The 6,000-nt window shown below is 59.0% G+C and overlaps 1 protein-coding gene across 2 annotated transcripts in view; it reads right to left on the reverse strand.

Moving 5' to 3' along the window:
• The window catches only part of LZTS3 (leucine zipper tumor suppressor family member 3), a 51,223-nt gene extending 45,637 nt beyond the window's left edge, over positions 1–5,586 (reverse strand). For both annotated transcript variants that reach the window (XM_051617339.1, XM_051617334.1), the window contains exon 1: positions 5,396–5,586. The gene's annotated coding sequence lies outside the window, so the exon portion shown is untranslated. The remainder of the gene's footprint in view (positions 1–5,395) is intronic.
• Between the last annotated feature and the right edge of the window lie 414 nt (positions 5,587–6,000).

Below are 6,000 nucleotides of genomic sequence, written 5' to 3' on the forward strand. Positions count from 1 at the left end.
ACTCCCCTAACAACCCCCCAAAATGTGCAAACTGGCCTCAAGGCAAGGATTTAGCAAAGAGGAAACAGGAAAACCTTGGTCACCTGGAGAGTGCAGACCATGCCCAGACAGCCTGGGGAAAGCAACATTTGCATTGGACTGATGGGGCAAAGCCACCTGCTTTGGAGAGAAGGAGGTCCAGAGTGCATTCCCGTTTGGCCTTGGAGCTGAAGGGAAGCCATGGAGCTGTTTTATTTCATAGGATGGACATGGGTGAAGGAAACCTGGAGAGCCACAGAGCAACAAAAGTTCTACAACCAGGTGTCTTGAAAACCCAAGCCTGCAGAAGACACTTTCCCCCAGGATTCACTACGTGCTGCTCACACGGTCAGAAGTTGCTCATCCCAGGTTTGTTGTTTCTTTTTTTCCTGGCTGGGATCATCATTATCATTACTGGTGCTGGGCTTCCAGAGAAAAACATGTCTTTGGGCCAGATACCAAAGGATTTGGTTAATTTGTCACCCACAGATGCACATGTATTTATTTAAAAGTGCTTCTTGTTATGTTACTTGGCAACTTCTGAGCCCGTGTATTTCTCCAGCTGATAAATATTTGGGAGGTTGTTTGTGTGCAGAGTGGCATGTGTTCATGATCTGATCTTCTTTCTTCTGAGCTTCCTGCAAAGGCTCTGTTACATCTGCCCCCGATGAGGACCTGGACCCAAAAGAGAGGGGTTGTTTGGCTGCTTGTCTCCATCCTGGTGTGAGGATGAGGTGTGTGAGCTCATTTTGCATCCATCAGCGCTGTGGTCCAGGCTCCAGTAGCACCTGCTGGGGCCAGCTAAGGACCAGGAGGTTGCTGGGTGGGTGGTGGGAGCAGTGGGGATACCAGAGGGTGCTAAAGGGCACCCGGAAAATAAAAAGAATCGTGGAGCAAAAGGGGAGAGCTCAGGTCACTGATTAAGTCCATGAGGTGCTGGAAACCAGGAGAGTTTCTCTGATCCCAGGCTGCTGAAGGGGTAGCCTCCCTGGATCCTTCTGCACCCAAGAGCTGCCCATGGTCCATGTTCCAGTGAGGCTCCAGCTGCTTGGATTCATGTTATCCCACGAGTCCCCCTGCTTTCATCCAGACAAACCCCAAAACTTTGCCAGCCCTTGTGACCACCCTACAATTTGATCCACACGTGTAAGAAGGAAGGTGCCAGCCACAGCATGGTCAGTGGGGAGGAAGGGAAGGCAAAGACCTTGCCACCAGCTCTGACCTTGGGTCAAGCTCCAGCAAAGCTCAGACAAAACCTGTCCTGCTGGCCCAAGAGCCAGATAAAACCAACCTACTCATTGCAAAAACCATTTTGCAAGGGGGAAACTGGGCCAAGATCATGGGGAGCCTGATTTCAAGCCTTGCAGCAACTCTGCTGAGGTGAAGCAGGAGCTTCTGCAGCTCCTTCACCGGGTCAAGGGGACTTTCAGCTCCCTGTGCCAGGAGAGCTCCTGGCTCCAGCCAAGATTAGAACTATTATAAGGCATATGCCATCTCCATCTCCTGATGGCTGTTTTAATTCTTGTGTTTGCTTCCCTTGCTCTTTAAGGAGGTACCTGGACCTTCTTGTCCTCCAGGAAGGTGAAGCTCTCCTGTCTGTGTTCTTGCTGCCTGGTCCCCTCCTGCTCTGGGACCACCACTGTGAGGGGCTCAGAAGAGATGTCCTTCCCACCCACTGCTCCACCAAGAAGTGTTCCCATGGGAGCAATGGGGAAAAGCAGAAATCCAGCCCTTGGCTTCCAAAAAATGGGGGTGTCACCTGGTCCTTCCCCCCCCCCAGCAGTTCCTGGGTGCAGGATGGTGGCAGAGCTGAGCTGTGGCTGCATGTTTCTCCCTGCCAGGAACCACCCAGCTTTTTGCAGGGTCTCCAAGCACCCAGACCACCACCTCCAGGATGGAGAATCACAGCCCACCTATGACCCCTGGTACCACCACGTCCTGCAAGGAAAGGACTCCCAGGCCAGGGAAAACCCAACCAAAGGAGAAATGCAGCAACCCAGCCTGGGGTATCAAGGTTTTACCCATGGGGAGAAGTGTGGGTGGCTGGAGGGGTCCCTGCCTGCTCCCCCCAGCCAGTGGGGCAGGGATGGCTGGGCTCCTGGATCCATGCCTCCATTTCACTTTCAGATCCCTCAAATAATAACCGTGTTTGCCAGCTCCTGTGACAAGAATGACTAATGGGGAAAGATCCTCAGTGAAGGGAAACAAGAAATCTCCTCGTTTCACCCTTTGGTTGCTGGATTCCTCTGACAGCCCCGGGGCTGGCTTGGCTGTCCTTGGTGTGCTGGGAAAGCAGATTTTTTAAGCCCTCGACAGCTCCAGCAACACCCTCTTAACTCTTCAGCTTCCCCGTCGGGACTTGACTCCCTCCACAAACTTTTTGCAGCTGGTTTATCCCAGTTCCTGCTCCACATGGAGTCATCATGAGGCGAGTGCCTGTAACAGCTGATGCAACGTGATTTTCACGGTGCATTTGGAAACCACCCTCCCCATCTGCCTTTTCTTTTGATTTATTTATTCTTTTTATTTTTTTTTTTGCGAGGCAGGAGACAATCTTTCCTCCTCCAGGGAGGGGTGGGAGAGCAAGAGATGCCTTTGCCATGCACCGGGACACGTTGATGCCCCAGGGATGGATGCTCCAGTGGGTGCCTGGGGGCTCTCCCAGTCCCACCTCCAGCAGGACAAGCTGCTGCTGCCTCCCAAATATCCAAGCTCCTGCAACCAGATGTTGGACTTTCAGATGCTTTCCTAACTCCTCCTTTTTTTTTGAATCCGGGGGCTGGGGGGGGGGGTTGTCCCTTAGGACACCAAGCCCGGTGACCCAGCAAAGGAGGTGACCCTCATCCTTGCCTGGAGCCCGTGCGGCCGCGCACGCTGCTTGCACCGCCTGTTCAACACCCACCCCTGCAGCAGGGAGCCAAAAGAGGGGGGGGGGGGGAAAATTTCAGCCTTCCCACACATTCCTCCTCTGCTCTGTTGCCACCCCCAAGGCCAACACTCGGGACACCGTGCCCAGTTTCCACGCAGGAGCCCCGGGGCACCTCGGAATGGGGAAATCCCACCCGCTCCGGCGTTCCCGTGCCTGTTTGCAGACCCTTCTCCTCCCAACCTTTGCAGGAAATAAATTCCCCAGCCAGGCTGAACTCGGATGACAGCATCGCCTGCTATATATAGCCGCGGCAGATCGCCTCTCCAACCAGGGCCACACATAAACAAACGGCAAGGAGCAGGGTGCCCTGTCTGCGGAGGGGCCGGGCCGGGAGGGGAGCATCCCACCTCTGGCTGCTCGGGACCGGGGCGGGGATGCTTCGAGCTCCCGACACCTTCTTTTCATGCCAGCAGCAAGCCCCGAGGGCTCGGCTCTCCGGCAGAATCCGCTGCCTGAGCGGGTTTGAGGATGAAGGATGCGCTGAGAGGGTGTGGAGGGAGCAGAGCGCGGCGGGGAAGGAGGGAGGTGCCAAAGGTTATGGTGCGGGGCAAAGGGGCATCCCCTGGCTTGGGTTACACCCGCTGGCTCCCGGCTGGAATTCGAGAAGCTGTTGCCCTCACCCCTCTCTCACGTACCGTGGTGGAAAAATGCCCCCACTCCAGTCCCTTGCCCAGCCCTCCTGCCTCTGCTCCACCGCTCCCCGCCGCTTCTGCCCGCTCCTCTCCCGGCCCGAGCCGCTGCAGGGGCTGCCTGGGGGGGCACGGGGCTGCCTGGGGGGGCACGGGGGTGCTGAGAGGAGAGCAAAGGGTGCCGACGTGCAGCAGGGACCCTCACCTGGCTCAGCTGGCTGGCCGTGCCCTCCTTCCCCAGCTCCACACATGCGCCTGGAAGAGGCAGGGGATGCTCAGAGGGATGCTCGAGGGGTTGGATGTTCGGGGAGAAGGATGTTCGGGGGGAGGGGTGTTTGGGGGGATGGGTGTTTTGGGGGGAGGGATGCTCAGGAGATGCTCTGTGGAACATCCAGCAGCCCGGCCCTCTCCTCTGGAGCAGAGGGACCGGCCAGCCCTGGGGGAGGGGGAGCTGCTCGCAGCCACAGGTCCCCAAGCTCCTGCCTTGGCTCTGAGAGTGGGTGGGGGTGGCAGAGGGGGTCTCTGCCCTCCCCTCCCCGCACACCCGCGGCCCTGGATGGGGCTTTCTGCTGCAGTGCAGCAGCTCCAGCCCTGCTCCCTGCCGGGGAGCTGGCAGGGGGTATGCCTGCCTTCTTCATCCTGCCTTCATCCTGCCTTCATCATGACACCCTCTCCGGCTGCTCCAAGCTCAGCTGTCGGGCCAGCGAGCAGGATGGACGAAACCATTGGGAAGAAGCAGCAACTTGCTCCTCTCCAGCACGGGGACGGAGCCCACCAGCCTGGGCACCCCCCCAGGGGAGCAGAGGGCAGCGAGCTGGGTCTGCACCCACCAAGGTGCACCCGCGGCTGGGGATGGTGGTGGGGAAAAAAAACCACCCGTGCGAATGTCCACGTCCTCGCCAAGCCAGGGAAGCGTTGGTGCTTCCTGGGGTGAAGTCCCAAGCGAGGAGCCCTGTGGTGTGACTTCCCCCCCCACACACACACACCTCCATGTCCTCCCTTCCTCCCTCCTTCTCTCTCCATCCCTCCCTCCCCGTGGCTGCTGGGCGAGGGCCACCCAGCACCGAAGCAGATGACATAATTCCCAGCAACTGCACGTTAATCACTCGGCCGCCAGCAACCTCCTTTCCCTCGAATCCCAAACCCCCGACCCCAGCCACCGCTCCCCCCCCCTCTCCCCCCCCCCCCCCCAAGCACCCCCACCCCGACATCTCTGCGAGAGAAATAAGGAAATAAATGCAAAAAGCTGAGGAAGAGGAAAGTGGGGGGGGGGGAAGGGACAACCTGATCCTGCTGGGCACTGGCAAACAGGTCTGTGTGTGTGTGTCTGTGTGTGTCTGTGTCTGTGTGTGTCTGTGTGTGTGTGTGTCCCGCCCCTCCCCGCCTGGCACTCTATTTTTGGGTGCTGTCATCTCCAAACAGCCCCGCGGGGCCAAATCCAAGGCAGCTGCGACTTTTCGGCACAACCAAACCTCCCTTCCCTCCCTCCTTCCCTTCCCTCCCTTCCCCCCCTCTCTCCATCACACCAGAAATCGGCGCTGGCAGCCCCCCCCCCCCCCCCCAAATAATAATAATAATAATAATAATAAAAAATCTCCCTCGTCCCCCCCCCGCCCCCCCAATTATATCTGGGGGGGGTGGCTCAGGAGCATCAGGTCCTCTCTCTCTGTGCACCCCCCCCACCCCATCTCTCTCCAGGCGCCCCACTCCTCACCCTCCCCCCACTCCACCCCACCTTTCACCCCCCCCCCCCCCCCCCCTCCCCAAATCCGGTAGCGCTTCCCAGTTCCTCCCAGTCTCTCCCCTCCCAGGTCCTTACTCTTGGCAGGGCTGCTGGGGGGCTGCTCCCCGGGGGCGGGCAGGGACTGGCTCAAGTCGAGAGGAGCTGGGCTGAGCAGCCGGGTGGCCGCTCCCGTCCGAGGGGTCTCATCTCATTCCGTCATATGTCACCAACACACACACACACACACACACACACACTCGCAGCCACGTTTCCCCCCCCTTCTTGCGGCAAACGGCGGCCGGCCCCGACCCCACCCCCTGTCAAAGAGGCAGCCTAACAGCGAGGAAAGGGAGGATGGAGGGGAGGATCTGCTCGCCTTTCCCTTTTAACTCTTGCCTCGCCACCCCCCCGCCCCGGGACGGGGTTCAGAGGGGTCAGGACGTGTCCCTGCCTGGGGATGGTGGGATGATGCTACGTGGATCACTCGCCCCCCAGCCCCGGCAGCATCTCCCGTAGGGCTCTAGGACAGGGGACATTTAGGGGCCGGTCAAGCCCCGTGGTGCCCGAGCTCTGTCCCCCGCAGCCCCACCATGGCTCGTCACAGAGTGATTTGGGTTGGAACGGACCTTCCAACCCCCCTGCATGGGCAGGGACACCTCCCACCAGCCCAGGTTGCTCCAAGCCCCATCCAACCTGCCCTT

Source organism: Apus apus, chromosome 4 (genome assembly GCF_020740795.1).
Source record: "Apus apus isolate bApuApu2 chromosome 4, bApuApu2.pri.cur, whole genome shotgun sequence".
NCBI classification, from domain to species: Eukaryota; Metazoa; Chordata; class Aves; order Apodiformes; family Apodidae; genus Apus; species Apus apus.